Source organism: Podarcis erhardii (assembly GCF_964252035.2).
Source record: "Podarcis erhardii genome assembly, chromosome: Z".
Taxonomy (NCBI): Eukaryota; Metazoa; Chordata; class Lepidosauria; order Squamata; family Lacertidae; genus Podarcis; species Podarcis erhardii.
This window is the reverse complement of record NC_138504.1, coordinates 43628719-43647756: the sequence shown is the minus strand read 5'-3', so window position 1 is coordinate 43647756 and position 19038 is coordinate 43628719. Positions and strand designations below refer to the sequence as shown.

Sequence of the window (19038 nt, the reverse complement as noted above, 5' to 3'; positions counted from 1 at the left end):
CTGGCTCACTTGAGTACACTGAAGGAGAACTATGAAGCGGTGAAGTATGTGCTGGAGAAAATTTGTTATGATCAGCATAAGTGGTTTATTTGTGTTGACCTGAAGATGGTGAACTTTTTGTTGGGACAACAGTCTGGCTTCACCAAGTACCCATGTTTTCTGTGCATGTGGGATAGTAGGGACCGTGCTCAGCATTACACAAAGAAGGACTGGCCTGTGCGGGAGGAATTGGTGCCTTGCAAAGAAAGGAACTTCATCAACGACCCTCTGGTGGACAGAGACAGAATACTCTTCCCACCGCTGCACATCAAGCTCGGCTTAATCAAGCAGTTCACCAAGGCTCTGGACAAGGATGGTGACTGCTTCACTTACTTGTGCCAGGCTTTTCCAGGATTGACCATGGAGAAGTTGAAAGCTGGCATCTTTGACAGTCCTCAGATCTGTCAGCTCATCAGAGATCCAGAGTTTGGAAACTCAATGAATCAAGTGGAACTGGAAGCATGGAAGGCATTTGTTCTGGTAGTGAAGAACTTTCTTGGCAACAATAAGGCCAGAAACTACACAGAACTTGTCAGCAACATGCAGACTGCTTTCAGAAACCTGGGCTGCAACATGAGCGTCAAGATGCACTACCTATTTTCACATATGGACCGGTTTCCTGAGAACCTGGGTTCAATGAATGACGAGCAGGGGGAGAGATTCAATCAGGACATGAGAGAGATGGAGACCAGGTATCAGGGTCGCTGGGATGCAGTCATGATGGCTGACTACTGTTGGACTCTGAAGAGAGACCTCCCTGCCGCTGAGCATTCCAGGAGTTCCAAGAAACGGAAGTTCAAGCCCTGAAGTTTGAAAAATAGTGAAGCAACATGCAATTTACGTGTACTTACCTTTATCAATGCCCACCATTCAGTTTACAGCAATCAATGTTTCTATCAGGTAATCAATATATGTTGTTGGAAAAACATTTTTTTCTCTTAAAAACATATTTAGGATGATATGTGTTGACAAAAATCAGCTGATAATGCCACACAAATGTAATCGATTTTGTCACTAGATCTGATTTTTTTCAAATCAACATAACACAAAAACCTGACCTGATGGAGAGAAACGGATGCCATTTCCTGATTCAGCAGTGCAAAAATACTCTAAAGCAGTTGTAGAAATCTAGACAACATTCAAAAAGTAAAAAATTGTTGCCCAGTGTAATTGTGCTAGTCGCACAAAACTGTTTTGCTTAGAGAGGCTTGTAAAGAATTCCTTGCAGCTTGATTCTCAGCACTGTAGACTGGAAAATGCCACAGATGGAAAACTGGGGAACCAGTGGCATGACTGGTGCCCACTGGGACTGGTGGGGGAAGGCAAGGAAACTAGCAGCAGGTGGAGCTGTAGCCAATGACAGGCAGAGCCAGCTAATTCTAGCTCTGTTCTACAAGGGCAATCTTGGGATTAAGGAGGAAGAAGTTGACAGGCAGTGCCATCCCTCCAGTGGTTGCAAATAAGAAGGCAGGTGATGCTGGTGGGGCAGTGCCCCATTCACTCTAACAGAGAGCCTTTCACTGTGGGAGACCTGCCGTGGGATTTCTTTGTGAATCTTTCTCTTGCTGTGTATATGCCTATTTTATTGTTATGACTGTATTAGAACATGTTTCACTGAGTGGTGATATGATAGCAGTCCTTAGATATCTGAAGGGCTGTCACATGGAAGATGGAACAAGCTTGTCTTCTGCTGCTCCAGAGGGTAGTACCTGTACCAATGGACTCAAATTACAAGAAAGGTGATTCTGACTAAACATTAGGAAGAACTTTCTGATGGTAAGAGCAGTTCGAGAATGGAATGGGCCATGTTGGAAGGTGGTGGACTCTCCTTCATTGGAGGATTGTAAAAAGGAAGTTGGGTGAACTAGATGGCCCCTGGTGTCCCTTCCAACTCTACTGTTCTATGATGTATATTTATCTTATAAGTTTCGTTATATGTTTTTGGCGCTAGGACAGGGGGCAGGCATTTGTGTGAATAACGAATGGGCCACCCAGATTGGGCCTGACTTTAGGAACCTACGGGTATCACAGACAGGGCAAGGGCCATTGTATGGCAAAGGGGCCAGCATTAGGGTTGTGCCCCTGATCAGTTTTGGAAGAACAAATCAGTTTTGGAAGAATGTATTCTGAGCTTCAGAAAATGCCATGGAAATTTATATCCTTAATACTCAATCCAGCATGGGGCGATGATGCTGTGCCCCCAGCGCACTCACCAATACACAGGGCCCCAAGGAAGGCCAAAGAATATGCAGCTTGGAATAACTGGACCTCAAAACTGGACCAACAAACACTGCACAACTTGCCCCAGATCAGCTGCAAAGTCTTGACAGTAATAGACTTCCTTGTGTCTGGCAACACCAGGTGCACATGACGCCAGCCAGTGATTAGCTTTTTTATGTGGAAGGTATTACAGGGATCAGGTATCCAAAGACATTTGCTAAAATAAGAGATAGCCGCCCTGTGGAGTCTTATGGTGTTGATAGTCAAGCCTTTCCATTTAACAAAAACCAGGTGTTTTAGAACGTCAGATTCCATAGTGGAATGCCTGTGAGATGAGCAGAACTGGGCTCTGAGCCCTTCAAAGGATGACCAGCTCTTGTATAAGCCCACATTGTGGAGAGTGCAAGGACCTCCAATAGTCCCTGTGTCACTTCTCTTGTTCAATTTCCCAAGGCTTCTTCAGGAAGGCATCTGGTAGCTGGGAAGCCTCGGGTGCCAGGTCACAAAAACGTTCTATCTGGAAACGAGACAAGGCATCCACAATGACATTATTAAGGCCAGGAACAAACATAGCTAAGAAGGAAATGTTACCTCGAAGGCATTCTAACACAGAGGGAAAGCACCCAACATGTAAAATTGAGGTGCCCCAGAAGGGACTGCACCTGACACAGGGTGGTGTTTTTGAGAGAAATCATGGGATTTAACAAACACCTAAGAGTATCTAACTTAGCTTGTGGTAAACGAGATGTTTAGGCTTAATGCCCGAGTATGACAAATTGCTGGCCGGGCCCTCTATTTTTTCTGCTGCTAAGGGTATGCCAAAATTGGTAGCAATTTTGATAAATGAAGCTAATGCCCCAGAGCAAGCAGCTGAGTCCGGAGGACCCATTATCTAGCAGTCATCCAAGTAATGAATAATATAGGGGCAGCCTGACTTTACCTTCATAGCCCACTCAACAAATGTGCTAAAAGTCTCAAAGTTTGTACACACTATGGAACTATCCATGGGCACGGCCTTGTCAAAATACCACTGATCTTGAAACTTGAAACCCAGCAACCAGAAGTCATCCAGGTGAACTGGGAGTAGTCTGTGGAATGCAGATTCAGTGTCACAATTTGCCAAGAGGGCTCCAGGGCCACACTCTTTAATTTATTTGATTGCATGATCCAATGATGCATATTTAACAGAACACTTCTCTTGCGAGATGATGTTGTTTACTGAACCACCTTTTGGGTAAGATACCGTATTTTTTTGCCCTATAAGACGCACTTTCCCCCCTCCAAAAATGAAGGGGAAATGTGGGTGCGTCCTATGGGGCGAATACAGGCTTTCGCTGAAGCCTGGAGAGCAAGAGGCTCTTGCTCTCCAGGCTTCAGGAAGCTCTGTGCAACCCTCCGGAGCCCGGTGCGAAGCTGCGCCATACTCCGGAGGATCGCGCAGAGCTGCCTGCCCTCCCGGGGTCCGCGCAGCTCTGCACGACCCTCCGGAGTCCGGTGCCAAGCCGCGCCAGCCTCCGGAGGGTTGCGCAGAGCTGCCTGCATTCCGAAGCCTCGGGTGCGCTGAAGAGTGCGCCCGGGCTTCGCACAGCTGTCTGCAAGCCTGGGGAGACCGGCGCGGCTCCCTAGGCTTGCGGATAGCAGGCTGTTCTGGGGGCTGGGGTCAGGGGAATCTCGGGCTTCCCCCGCGCCAGCCCCGTGCCTGGGGGGAAATAATTTTTTTCTTTATTCCCCTCCCCCCCAAAAAAACTAGGTGCGTCCTATAGGGCGGTGCGTCCTATGGGGCGAAAAATACGGTAAGTTGTGAATCATGCGGAATTCACCCAGGACCTTTTGGGGAATAATCTTGAGGAGTGACACTATAAATTTGTTAAAAGGCGGATTTGGAAACAGATCTGTGACCCTGCCAAAGTCGCACTCCTTTTCAATCTTTTTCTGAGTGATGTGTAGCATTTCCCTCACTGACTTCTGATTTGGTGGGTTAGTTATAATCAGAGTATCTTCCGCTGGGATATGAAAGCCTTCATGAAATCTCTCCTCCAGGTATTTCACCGCCTTCCTGTTGGGGTATACGCAGAAGAAAGGTAACATAGCTGCAAGAGAGACCGGGGAGGGGGCTAGGGAGAAAATGTGTTGTTTTTGAGCAGATCCTTTTGCTGACTAGAAAGTACCAGCAGCCACTCTAAACTTCTTCTCTCCTGAGGTGAGTCCTGAGTTCCAGAAGCTACGAAAAGAGGTCGTGGCATGAAAATATTTAGCACAGGGATGTGAACCACCACAGCACTCACATTCATGAGGTCTCTGCGACAACCAAAGGGGAAGAAGCAATGGCCACTGAACGGCATGGCTTCGGGAAGATGGCGAAGCTGCACACCGGCCCACTAACCTCACCCACCATTGGGACCCCATGAGTAGGCATTATTTATATGTCATTGGGATCTAAATATTCTGAACAGGTATGAATAGTATCATATTTATTATTAACATTAGAAAGAGACCACACATTTATTTTATATCCCATGTATAGATTTTTAACTGTTCCAACCCTCATGGGAGGGGGGATTTTTCGTTGGGGCCCAAACCCAGGCACTCCCACACACAATTTTTTAAGCAGGACACTCTTTGCATCCTCCTGATGTGTGGCATCCCTTAACAGCTCCTCTTCTCCCCTAATGTCTTTGCAGTGTGTCAGGCAAGCTGGGGAGCCACACACAGATTGGCCATGCCAACTGAGATCCCTTCACAAAGAGAAAGTGAGAGAAACCAAAACTGAGATTATTTCTTCCCTAGCTGGGACTTCATTCATTTCCTATGGGTCTCCTGAATTACTAAGTTTGTGTTTCCAGTAGATAACTGGATGACAGCAATGAATATTATATGGTGGTGGTTCTTCCAAATCATTGTTCCATTCCAACATCTTTTTTCTTTTTTTTCCAGATCATAGAATCTCTTAGTTATGTTCAGTGTAAGACAATGTTGTATCTAGAATAGGATTGAAGGAGAAGAGAGGTGGGAGGTGAGAGTGGTGGAAACGGGGTGGTAAACTTGTATATTATTTTTACTTCCCCCCCCCAAAATTGGTATATGATTTCCAGCAGTTTGTGCCAAAGTGATTCAGTAAACGGACAGGGCTATCAAATAATCCTTTAGCACTTAATACATTTTTGTGATACCAGAATGATAATGTTTGGTTTAGGGTCTTTATTTGCCCTTATTTTAAAGCATTTGTGTAAATCTTGAAAATTAGTATTTTATCTTTTGTATTTAGAGCCCCATCACAATCCGAGGTCCTAAACTGAAGCTTATTTAATTTGTGCATAAGTACAGACCTGTATGTTGGTGAAACAGGATAGTTGACAATTAGATATATAATAATTACTTATTGCATTAATAGCCCAGCTTTCCTCTCTGAGGATCTCAAGGTAGCATACACTGTTTTCTCCCCCCCCCATCTTATTCAATCCCCACAACAACCCTATGAAGTAGGTCAATCTGGGAGGCAGTCACTGGCCCAAGGTCACTACTGCACCAGCACTGGCTATATATAAGAGGAGGAGAGGAGATAGTAACAAAAGAGCAACTATAGAAACCAAACAGTTGGAGAACATGTGTTCCTCTCTTTCTCCTTTTCCCAGCTCTTATATTTTTTCCTAAAGGATGCCTATTGGCCTGGCTTTCTGTTTTAAACCAGGTCTGGAGTTGGGGGATCATATCATGTCTACTGAGGGGCAATTGGTGATGTAATGGTTTGACCTTCCCAAGGAACCTTGGAAGCTAATGGAGGGTGTGGAGATGGGGAGAAAGAGACAAGATTCTTGTCTGTTGAAAAAGAACAGTCTGTTTCTGTGCTTATGAAGGGCACAGTGTACAACAGTTAAACACTTAAGTGCCATCCATTAAATCTGTAATACTCTCTAGTGGCCAGAGATCCAAGAAATGAATTTTCTGCAATACTCTCTGTTCTTAACACATTGTGATAGGTTAGTGGAAAGCTCTCCAAAGAGCAGACCACAAAGATTAAAATAGATAGGGATGTTTCCAAAATGATCCCAGTTTCTCCTGATGTTGTGGAGTTTTGAATTACCTAGACTTGTTTCCAAAGTGGAAATGATGCATTAACCAAACCTCCATTTCATTTTTTAAAAAAATAAAAAACTACAAATTTGGTACAGCTGCACTGGGGAACTGGTGGTTCTCCTGATGTTGCTGGACTATAAGTCTCACAGTTCCTGACCAATGACAATGCTGGTTTAGGCTGATGGTACCTGTAGTCAAATAATGTTGATGTGAGACCAATTTTCTGCATCTTTCAGTTCATTTGTGCTGGTTTATTTCACACACTGCTCCACTACTGTATCAATCTTCTTGCATCAACTGATGAAACATGTCCCCTACCAAATCAAGCAACATGATGGTATGTGCATCAATAACATTTGCACACATTTTTTTATTCAGTATGTGAATCAGTAAAACAGGAATGGGGAACTTGTGGCAGTCCAGCTGCTGGACTCCAGCTCCCATCACCCCCAACCAGCATGATTAATGGTCAGAGATGAAGACCAACATCTAGCAACATCTTGAAGGTGACAGGCTACCCACTCCTGTACTAAAACACTGCACAAAATGAATCTTGATGAATGATTACCTGTGCGTGTGTGTTTTATTCAGCAAACTAGTAATGTAGGTGTATGTAAATGAGGAGGGAATGATGCAGTGGAATGGAAAACTGTGCATGTGCCAAGTCTGGAATTAATCTTAGAAATTCTCCTGGAATTTAAGAGGAGAGGAACCCCAGAAGAATAATCAAGGAAAGGAATGGGAGAAACCCACTGGTCCATTGAATTACAAATAAAGCCCCCTGCACCCCCAAGTTTACTGCTCCCTGTACCGACTATATATAGACACAGATCGCTATGGGTTTGGTTGGATTAACCAGAGGGATCTGGCAAGAAGGAGAGTCAGAATTTGTGTTTCCTACAAAGGTCTGAGACCTACCTGACCTTGCTTCTGGAAATGTCCAGGTTTTGGGCGTTTCTTTTGGGCTTGGGCTTGGGCTGCTCCACAAGCCCCAGCCGCTGCCAGCCCAAGGAAGGAAAGTGGTGCATGGGTGTGGGTGCTCTGTATGCTTTGACCACTGCTAGCCTGAATCAAGGAAAGAGGCACATGGATACAACTGTGGTGGGTCTGCGTGCCCATGCCTACATGCCTCTTTCCCTGACTCAGGCTGTCCTCTTTTTTGCTCTTCAAGATATGGCAACCCTACATTCATGAGTACCATTAGGCAGTTCTGTCAAGCCATGTATTCACTCCCCAGAATCTCTCTAAGTGATGCTAGGTCAGGGCATTACACTGTTAAATAAATCCACCTATCCATGGCAAATCCACAATATGGGCAGGGAACAGTCTTGGCATCTGCCCAAGGATGCCAGGCATTGATGCCACTCACAGCATGGAGAGCTATGCTTTGGGCTACACAAGCAACAACACTTGGAGAATTTTAGATCACTAGTAGTTATGAACTAGGTCACCAATGTGGCATCTGCACATTTGCCAATGTGCCAACCAATATCTCCTTTGGCACCTGAGAAAGGTCTCAGACAAAAACCCACCTGGGCTGAGAAACAGTTCACTCTTCTGGCTCAATTCTTGCTTCCATTGTCTCAGCCTCTCCTAAATTAAACACACACCTTAAAAAAGAGACAATGCATGTACTTTTGTAAACCAAGAAAATCTTTAATAATTTATTTATTTATTTATTTATTTATTTATTTATTTATTTGGTTATTTTAAAAGGGCAAGGAAAAAACCCATCAGATGTTCCTTCTAATAAAGCATTGGAAAATGAATCAGAAAATAAAGAACCAGTCATTGTAATATAAAGAAAAAGTGTGCACATTTCTCCATGTGTCAGGTTTGGACACTTACTTCTCTACTTATTCAAAACAGGGAAGGTGCAAAGTGAGTATCTCTCTGACAAAGTGTAGCAGTTGGCAGGGCCGTCTTAACCATATCCGACACCGTGGTGCAAAGCTGCCTCCGGCACACACACACACACACACACACACCCATTTCCCAGAGTGTTCTAGGGAGGACAGTGCTGCCGGTGGGGCTGGAGGAGGCAGGCAGTGGCTGGAGGGTGGCTCCTCCAGCAGGGAAGAGGCAGAGGCTGGGCGCGGCTCCTCCCAGCTCAGCTGGCCACTTCGTGCCATGGTGGCAATGGCAGACAGAGGCTCTGGGTGCAGCGCTGCTTTGGCGCAGCATGGCGGAGGTGGGCGAGGGTGGTGAGTTGATGCCGAGAGGTGCTGCGTCCAGCCTCTGCCTCTTCCCTGGCACCCTCCAGAACTTGGCGCCCTGGCACCCCGCGCCACTGTCGTCTATGGGTAAGACTCCCCTGACAGTTGGAAATGTAGATAAGAATAGCTGGTGAGGGTGAAGAACATTGTTTATACTCTTTTTTCAAACCCCCTTTTAGGTGTGGCAGTCATTCTGTGTTTACACTATGTACCCGAGAGCAGCCACTTTGTGACTGGCACCCACAGCACTTCCACAACATTCCAAATGTTCCCAATGGCCTCAAAAAATTGGCAACTCCTGCTCCCTCCCCCTGATATAGCTCCGCAGACAAGTATCATGGCATGTGTCTTCTGCTTTTCCAAGGAAGCAACAAAGGAGGCCCACCCACCTGAGAAATGTATGATCCTGAAAAGAGCCTGCAGATGCTTTGTGTTTTATGACTTCATTGAAGTGCTGTTGTAATGCCAGATGACACTGATTCACAGTGAACCAGTAAATGAATAAGTAAAGTATTTTGTAAATGTAATGAAGTCCTAAGAAATACGAGATCTTACTGAAGTGAGTTGACTGTTAAATCTGTGTCGGGAAGCTGTCTTCTTCTGCCAGAATCTTGGGGGATAACAGTTATTAGACTGGCAAACTGACAAAGTGGAGAGGAGTCAAAATCTATTACTCAGGTTCTGATTGCTTCTAGGTGGGCAACTAGAGGATGTGGGGGGCTGGGAAGTACCCCTATAAATTCTATGTCACTATAAACACTGCAGCTCTGCTGATGCAACAGATGGAGGTCTTCCAATGGGGCACTTTAGTTGGTCTCCCCCATGCCCCCTGGCCAGAACCCAAGCCTTTTGCGTGGCTGGCCCTGTGGAACTCCTAGCCAACAGAGGTTCAGCCAGAGCCCATCCCTGCTTCTTCTTAGTCATCTTCTTAAAATGATATTGTTCAGACAGGCCTTTCAAACCTGGGATTATTTGATAACCATTTCGTATTGGTGTGTTTGGTGTACTTATTGTAACAGAGTGTTTTTCGACTGCATACTGCCTTGTGATATTTCATATGAAAGTATAGTTTACAAATATATAAATAAATATAATGGAATTCTGGAGGATTGGAGGCACCCCAGAACAGATTTTGTCAGAGACACTGGGGGTGGGGAGGAAATGTGTCAGTGAAACTATGTGCATGGGGCACTGGATATATAGCCCATTGTTTTGTGCGCCCATGCACAAGCTGACAGTGTATGGGGAAATTAATAGAGGTAATGGGGTTTAGAGAGAATTTGAGGAAAGGAATTAAGGCAATATATTTGGAACAATTTGCAAATGTTATAGTAAATGATAATCTTATTCAAAAGTGTTCAATTTCGAAAGGTGCAATACAAGGTTGCCCATTATCACCATTGTTGTTTATATTGGTATTAGATGTATTGACAAGAAGAATAAGAGAGAATTGTAAGAAAAACACTGGGGCCCAATTTGATCAGTAGAATGTTTGGTATCTGGTGGGCGGGGCTTGTGTGTTCTGCTCCGGAATCAGCCCCTCCCTTCAGGGTGTGTTCAGTTAAGAGTGTCAGTTATGAGGGACCAACTGCCTCTTCTTGTTTCTTGCCTCAGACTTGCCTCATGCTATATTTAGCTCCTCACATCATGTTATTTTGTTGTAGTTTTCTTTATTACTAAAGCTTAGTTTACATTTACATGAGCGACTTATTTTTCTCAAAGAGAAAGAAACTGCTGAGGAAAGGCGTGGAATGTCCTAAACTGCACGACTGAGGTGATATACCCAGTTTGCCAGGAGGATTGATTTTGTTAATCATCCCCCACTTCACAACAATTGGGTTATGGGCCCGTCTGTCAGAGAGAAAAGAAATTATGGCCACATATATAAAAGCTGTGGGAGCCCTAGAGCCTGCTGTGCCTGTTTTCACGTCAAGTAAGTATCCTTTATGGAAATCTAGAATGGAGAATGAGCTGGTGAAGAAGGATTTGTCGGAAACAATTGAAAAATCTGCACCGGCAGAAGAAGCAGAGAAAGTGAAGCAGGAAAAGCAGGACAGAAACACTAGGGCAGACAGTTCAACTCATGTGAGTGACTTACACAACATAAGCAATTTTAAGATTGCCATGGAGTTGTGGCTGTTGGTTTCTGCTCTCTTCACTGTGCAGCGAAATGCTTGTCACAAGACAATGTTTACATTCCACAGTCAATTGCTGTTGGAGTTTTCCCACGGGAAAGGGAGACTGGATGTGACGTACACTGGTTTCCTGTTTTTCACTGTCCTTTGCAGTTCAGTGTGTGTTTTTTTTCTCTCCGTGCTTTAGAGGAGAGAGGATGCTTTTCTCTGCTCCGGCAGAGGCAAGATGTTTTTCTGTAATCTACCAGCTTTGAAGTGTAAATAAAGCAATATAGAGTATGTGGCACGTACTCCTCATCCTTCCGCTGTGCACGGGACACTGCTTATCACTAACATTTGGTTATGGGCCCAGAAGTCGAATCGGAGTGCCGGAAAAGGATCGGAATGCAGAGGGACAGATCGGAACGGAATCTGCTCTGCGCGTCAAGTTGATTGATGAGGTATGTGCTACTGCTCCGGGCAGCCTGCCAGCTTCTAATTAATGGCTTTATGGCTGGACTTTGAACTTTTAAGGCCGTTTTGCCAGGCTCAAAGGAACAAGTTCCTATGCTGGGGAAATCGAAAGTAACTTTTAAAAGTGCTTTTGGACTAAAGCAGCTGCAGAAAATAGTGACGCAGCATGGTTTAAAGCAGCATAGATGATGCAGAAGGCTAATGCCAGAGTCATGATGGCCCTTCAGGATGCTTGTGGGATTCCTAAGCTCAATAAGAAAAACTATGCAGACTGGGTTCTCTATGCAGAGGCTATTCTGCGGAAAGAGGGTCTGTTTGAAGTTATTACAGACACCCCCCCAGCTCCAGTTACAGATGCATGGCAAGCTAAAGATTCCAAAGCAAGGGGAACTCTTACATTGATAGTATCCCCAGAAGAGCTCTGTCTATTGCGTGGTAAGACCTCAGCCAGACAAATTTGGGACGCTTTGAGAGAGGCTCACCTGAGGACAGAAGCTGGATCCACTATGTTTTACTTTAACAAGCTGCATAATATGGCTCTTGCTGAAGGTGGAGATGTGCGTATACATCTGATGGAGATGCAGAATCTGAGACATGAGCTGCAACAGAGAGGACTCAACTTTCCAGAGGCTGTGTATTCCTTCATGATACTACAATCTTTGGGTTCAGGTTGGGAGTCTGTTGCGACTCAGATTGCTGTACAGCCAACTGCTCAGCTGACAGTGGACTATGTTACTGCCGTGATTCTGAATGAAGCAGATCGCCGGGGTGCTAGCTGCATGGGCAAGGGGGAGACTTCACAGTCATCATCCCATAGTGCAGTGGAACCACCAGATGGCGCCAAAGCTTTGAAGGCAGTGAAATGCTACTCGTGTGGACGTCTAGGCCATATGAAGAGGGAATGCAAATATCCCAGGGCCAAGACAGAGCAGCGCAGCGGAAGCTCATCGCGTGGAAGAGGCCAGAGCAAAGGCAAAGGTCCGGTGTCCAGGACAACGCAGCACAAGGCAATGGTCTCACTCTTCACTCCAAAAGTTGCAGAGGTCCAGAAGACGTCTAGATCTTTCTTCGTTGTTGATTCAGCGGCGACGCATCACATGTGCAACGATAAGCGACTGTTCGTGTCTTTTACACCGCAGGAAGGTGCGATTCACCAGGCGGATGACCACACAATCCCCAGTAAAGGCTACGGAACTGTTGTTCTTCACAGTTTGGACTTATCGATACAGAATGTGCTTTATGTGCCGGATGCCAAACATAATCTGCTCAGCGTTGGACAGCTGAATGAGTGGAATATTGACGTTTCCTTTAAGAACAAAAGGTGCATCATCACAAAGAAAAATGATTATGTATTGTATGCTGAATATGTTGATCGTTTATATGTTTTGTATTATGATGATATTGTGCAGGATGACACTTGTTGCATTGCAGGTACTAACAAAAGTTTGCATGCAGAATGTATTCATGATTTTCACAGGAAATTTGGTCATTTGCATTTTGAGGCAGTATCTAAGATGCCTGCCTTGGTTGAAGGTATGACTATTAAACCCTGCAGGTACCACATGAAGTGCAAGGCATGCGCAGCAAACAAGGTGAAAATGGCTGCGAAAGGTAAGGTGTCTAGTAGGCAAGCTACAGAACCATACCAAATTGTTCATGCTGATTTGGTTGGACCACTAGCGCCCTCTTTGGGAGGAAACAGGTACTTCATGGTTCTCATTGATGCATTTTCCAGGTATATTTATGTGTACAATCTCAAGCAGAAATCAGAGGCTTTTCCTAGGTTCAAGGAATTCTGTGCTTGGTTGGAAAATGTGCATGGTAAGAAGGTAAAGACTCTTTTCAGTGATCGCAGGGGAGAATTCACTTCTCAGCAGTTTGAAGCTTTTCTGACTGAGAAAGGAATTCAACACGATTTGTCTAGTCCTCGCTCGCCATGGCAGAATGGACTTGCGGAACGAGCAAATCAGACATTGCTTCAAGGGTTAAAAACCTTGCTGCATGATGCTAATCTTCCAGAGAGTTATTGGGCCGAAGCTCTCTCATGTTTCACTTACAGTTATAATCGCAGGTTATCTTCAGCGATTGGTTGTACCCCGTATGAGAAGATGTTTGGCAAGAAGCCATACATCAAACACATGAAAATTTTTGGTTCTGACATGTGGGTTCACTCACCACAAAACTCCAAGTTAGACAAGCGTGGATTGCATGGTATCTTTCTAGGTTATCAGAAAGGTTCTTACAGAATAATGATGACTGACTCAAAGGCAATTAAGCTCACAAGAAGTGTCGAGTACAATGCCAAGTGGGGGGAGAATGTGGGAATTTTCCAATGTTATCCTGATGACAGTGATGAGACTGAGGATAGTCAAAAGCAACCACAACAACCCACACCCACTGATGAAGGTTCTGATTCTGAGTCTGAAACTGAATCGGGTGATTCAGAGGATTTCAAGAGTGCGAAAGCCTCTATGCGACCCTCTGAAAGCTCTGATCAGGAATTGGAGGAACCATTGTTCACAATAGGACACTTTTCTCCCAAGAAGGAAGAGGAAAGTGTTGAAGACCTACGGCTAATTCGCAGGTCACAAAGAGCCACAAAAGGCAGACCTCCAAAGAGATTTGCTGATGAATTTGCTAAGATAGCAGTAACAGCTGTTAAAAGCTCCAAGAAGGTATTTGAACCTTCAAGTTTCCAAGAAATCCAGGATTTGGATTCAAAGGAAGCTGAGCCATGGTTAAATGCAATGAAGGCTGAGCTTGATTCCTTGGAAAGGAACAAAACATGGGACCTAGTTCCAGTAGTTCCAGGAATGAAACTGCTTGGAAGCAAATGGGTCTTCAAAGCGAAGACTGATCAAAATGGCAAGATAGTCAGACACAAAGCCAGATTGGTAGCCAGAGGTTTTGCACAGGTACCAGGTGAAGACTATCACGAGACCTACTCACCCACAGTGAGGTATGAGAGCATTAGGCTTATGCTCAAGCTAGCTGCAGAGGAGAATCTACACATTAGTCACCATGATGTAAATACAGCTTTTCTGTACGGATCTCTAGATGAATCACTTTATATGCTTCCACCTGATGGCGTACAGGTAAAACAGGGATTTGTTTGTGCTCTGAAGAAGTCCCTTTATGGTCTCAAACAAAGTGCAAGGTGTTGGCACACAAAACTCACTGAAGTATTGTTTTCTCTAGGTTTTAAGCAAGGGAAAGCTGATCCATGTGTATTTGTCAAAGAGGAGGGGCAAAAGAAACTGTATTGTTTGTTTTATGTTGATGATCTTTTATTCTTTTGGAAGGATGTCACAATGTACAATAATGCCCTAGCTCAACTGAAAGAGCACTTTGACATGAAAGATCTTGGTGAGGTAAACAACTACCTATCTCTGGAAATAGAGAGAGATCAAGATGGTAACATACTAGTACACCAGTCACGGAAAATTGCTGATGTGTTAAGCAAACTGAACCTGATGGATGCTAACCCTGTAGACACACCGATGATAACAGGTTATCAGGTAGATGACACTGAAGAAGCATTTTCTGACACTACACTGTACAGAAGTGTGCTAGGCAAGCTAAATTTCATTGCCAGATGTTCAAGACCAGACATTGCTGTTAGCTGTAATTTGCTAAGCAGACAAGTCAACAATCCTACTGTTAAGGATTGGAAAGCTCTGAAACGCATAGCGCGGTATTTGAAAGGCACTATGCATTACAGACTGAGATTTAACAATCAGAAGTCTGGTGGTCTTGAGATATTTGCAGATGCAAGTTTTGGAAGTGACACTACAGACAGGAAAAGTACGTCTGGAGTTTGCTATATGTACAATCAGGGTCTATTTGATTGGTCATGCAAGAAGCAAACAACAGTTAGCTTAAGTACTTGTGAAGCTGAACTGAACGCACTGTCTTATTCACTTAAAGATTGTGAATGGTTGTTACAATTGTGCAAAGACATGAAAATTCCTGTCAAATGTCCAATCCAGGTTTACCAGGACAACAAAGCATGTTTGGCTTTGCTGAATTCTGAAGGTTGTAAGCAAAGCACGAAGCACTTGCAAATGAAGTTGCAACATGCTAGGGAACGTATTCAGAAGGGACTCGTAACGGTGTCCTATATGCCAGGTAATGAAATTCCTGCTGATGTATTGTCCAAGATTGTATCAAGGGATCAACACTGTACCTATGTGCAGAAGTTGGGTTTGTACTGATATTGTATGAACACGCTGCCCAGTGGTGTTCACAGAAAGGGGGAGGATGTTGGTTTCTCCTCTCTTCACTGTGCAGCGAAATGCTTGTCACAAGACAATGTTTACATTCCACAGTCAATTGCTGTTAGAGTTTTCCCACGGGAAAGGGAGACTGGATGTGACGTACACTGGTTTCCTGTTTTTCACTGTCCTTTGCAGTTCAGTGTGTGTGTTTTTTCTCTCCGTGCTTTAGAGGAGAGAGGATGCTTTTCTCTGCTCCGGCAGAGGCAAGATGTTTTTCTGTAATCTACCAGCTTTGAAGTGTAAATAAAGCAATATAGAGTATGTGGCACGTACTCCTCATCCTTCCGCTGTGCACGGGACACTGCTTATCACTAACAGTGGCAAGGTCTGAAAGAGTTGTATGAGAGGAACACTCTGAATGAGAGACTGTATTTATCTAGAAAGCTGTTTAGTATTAAATTGAAAGAAAATGGAGATTTAGAAAAGTCAAGTGATAGAGTTGATGGATCATTTAAATACTATAGGCAAGAAATTTGAAGAAGAGGACAAAGTGATTTTAATTCTGCAAGTCTGCCTGAAAGTTACAATTCTTTGATATATGCACTAGATACTAAAGATAAACTTGGCATAAAAGTACGTTGTATCAAGACTTAAAGAGGAGGCTGCTAGGAGAGCAGAAAAGGCAGCAGAGGGTGAAACACAAGTATTTGCTGTACAAAAGATTGGTAAGTATAATTTTAAAAATAAAAGTGCTTTTCAAGGTGCAGACAAAAAAGAAACAACTGGATGCTTCTCATGTGAGAAAATGGGACATTTTGCACAGAACTGTACAAAACAAAGTGGCACTAATAAAGATAGGTTCCAGGGTGGTACTATCAGAACTATCTAGCAATCTCAGGTTATAGGAAAAAAGATGCTATTAACAGTAACTCCTCTAGTTGGTTAATTGATTCAGTATCTTCATTGTACATGACGTGTGATGCTATTTTTTTCAGAGAGTTAAATGAAAACGCATCAGAGACAGTTACAATTGCAAATGGCCACAAAATTTCTGTGCAAGGAAAAGGAGCAGGTTCGGATAAGTGTGTTGAAGGCAGAAAAACTGTTTGTAATGAAGTGAGAGATGTAGTTTACTTGCCAGAATTAACAGACAGTTTGCTGAGTGTGTCAACTCTGACCAAGCATGGTTTTGATGGAAATTTTAATCACAACAGATGTGCAATAACCAAAGATGGAGTTCTGTAGGCACAATATTTTGAAAAGAATGGAATCTTTGTGCTAGATATAGGTCAAGAAAGGGTGAATATGGTCAAAAAGAATTCAAGTGCAACCTGTATTCCTCAATGGCAGAAAATGCTGGGACATAGAAACTTCAGGATTATTGCAGACCTGCCAAAGAAAGGTTTGGTGAGAGGAATGGAAATTAAACCTTGTAAAGTTGACCTGAATTAGTGAAGTATGTGAAAGTTGTTTGCTGGAGAACAATACCTTCTTTCCCCAAGCAAAACTAGAGAAGCTCAACAGAACCTTTGCAACTTATTCATACTGATATATATATATCTGGTCCAATTCAACCGATGTCTCATGGGAAAAATAAGTATATCTTAACATTTATTGACGATTATTCCAGATATTACACAACTTATCTTTTAAAGGACAAATCAGAAACTGTAGAAAAATTGAAGATGCTTGTTGCAAGCATTAAAAATCAATTCAGAAGGAAGCCACAAGCAATATTTTCAGACAGCGGTGATGTTAAACATTTGCACACTACCCCATTTACCCCAGAACAAAGTGGAATAGCAGAGAGAAAGAATTGCTCTCTGATGGAGATGGTCAGATGTATGCAGAACAGACTGCCAACAAAAGCTGCAAATAAAGCAGCATTTGAACTTTGGTTTGGAAAAGTACCGAACATCAGTCACATTAGAGTCTTTGGAACAAAAGCTTTTGCATATGTGCCAGCACAAAGACATACCAAACTTAGCACCAGGACTGAGTTAGGAATATTTGTCGGCTTTGAGAAGGGGTGCAAAGGTTACATAATTCTTAATCCAAGGACAGGAGAAGTGAAAGTGAGTAGTGTATTTTAGAGAAGGAGAGCAATCTTGTGCATGTGTTCCTAATCAGAACAATTTTAAAGAGAAACAGACTAATGCTGATTTGGTAACTGAAGAGGTTCCAGTAAAACTGATCACAGAAGTTGAAAGAACAGAGAAAGCTAGAATCATAGAATCATAGAGTTGGAAGAGACCACAAGGGCCATCGAGTCCAACCCCCTGCCAAGCAGGAAACACCATCAGAGCACTCCTGACATATGGTTGTCAAGCCTCTGCTTAAAGACCTCCAATGAAGGAGACTCCACCACACTCCTTGGCAGCAAATTCCACTGTCGAACAGCTCTTACTGTCAGGAAGTTCTTCCTAATGTTTAGGTGGAATCTTTTTTCTTGTAGTTTGGAACCATTGCTCTGTGTCCGCTTCTCTGGAGCAGCAGAAAACAACCTTTTCCCCTCCTCTATGTGACATCCTTTTATATATTTGAACATGGCTATCATATCACCCCTTAACCTCCTCTTCTCCAGGCTAAACATGCCCAGCTCCCTTAGCCGTTCTTCATAAGGCATCGTTTCCAGGCCTTTGACCATTTTGGTTGCCCTCCTCTGGACACGTTCCAGTTTGTCAGTGTCCTTCTTGAACTGTGGTGCCCAGAACTGGACACAGTACTCCAGGTGAGGTCTGACCAGAGCAGAATACAGTGGCACTATTACTTCCCTTGATCTAGATGCAATACTCCTATTGATGCAGCCCAGAATTGCATTGGCTTTTTTAGCTGCCACGTCACACTGTTGGCTCATGTCAAGTTTGTGGTCAACCAAGACTCCTAGATCCTTTTCACATGTACTGCTCTCAAGCCAGGTGTCACCCATCTTGTATTTGTGCCTCTCATTTTTTTTGCCCAAGTGCAATACTTTACATTTCTCCCTATTAAAATTCATCTTGTTTGTTTTGGCCCAGTTCTCTAATCTGTCAAGGTCGTTTTGAAGTGTGATCCTGTCCTCTGGGGTGTTAGCCACCCCTCCCAGTTTGGTGTCATCTGCAAATTTGATCAGGATGCCCTTGAGTCCATCATCCAAGTCGTTGATAAAGATGTTGAATAAGACCGGGCCCAAGACAGAACCCTGTGGCACCCCACTAGTCACTCTTCTCCAGGATGAAGAGGAACCATTGATGAGCACCCTTTGGGTTCAATCAGTCAGCCAGTTACAAATCCACTGAGTGGTAGCATAGTCAAGACCGCATTTTACCAGCTTCTTTACAAGAATATCATGGGGCACCTTGTCAAATGCCTTGCTGAAATCAAGGTAGGCTACATCCACTGCGTTCCCTTCATCTACCAGGCTTGTAATTCTGTCAAAAAACGAGATCAGGTTAGTCTGACATGACTTATTTTTCAGAAATCCATGCTGACTATTGGTGATCACAGCATTCCTTTCTAGGTGCTCACAGACTGTTTGCTTAATGATCTGCTCCAGAATCTTCCCTGATATTGATGTCAGACTGACTGGGCGGTAATTATTTGGGTCCTCTCTTTTCCCCTTTTTGAAAATAGGGACAACATTTGCCCTCCTCCAGTCTGCCGGGACTTCGCCTGTTCTCCAGGAATTCTCAAAGATGACTGCCA

At 43.9% G+C, this 19038-nt stretch overlaps 2 long non-coding RNA genes across 3 annotated transcripts in view; one reads left to right on the top strand and one right to left on the bottom strand.

The window, feature by feature from the left end:
* Nucleotides 1-4127: 4127 nt before the first annotated feature.
* Nucleotides 4128-9315, bottom strand: LOC309333894. Of its 2 annotated transcripts, none has more exons than XR_014152764.1 (3): nucleotides 8939-9315; nucleotides 7866-7943; nucleotides 4128-4315 (listed from the first exon to the last, which is right to left on the bottom strand). It is a non-coding gene; the product is annotated as an uncharacterized lncRNA (long non-coding RNA). The 2 variants fall into 2 exon arrangements; XR_014152765.1 differs by lacking the exon at nucleotides 4128-4315 and adding an exon at nucleotides 5174-5238.
* Nucleotides 9316-10004: 689 nt separating this feature from the next.
* Nucleotides 10005-19038, top strand: part of LOC309333866 — a 45715-nt gene continuing 36681 nt past the window's right edge. The window contains exon 1 of the long non-coding RNA XR_014152727.1: nucleotides 10005-10209. This is a non-coding gene — a long non-coding RNA (uncharacterized lncRNA). The remainder of the gene's footprint in view (nucleotides 10210-19038) is intronic.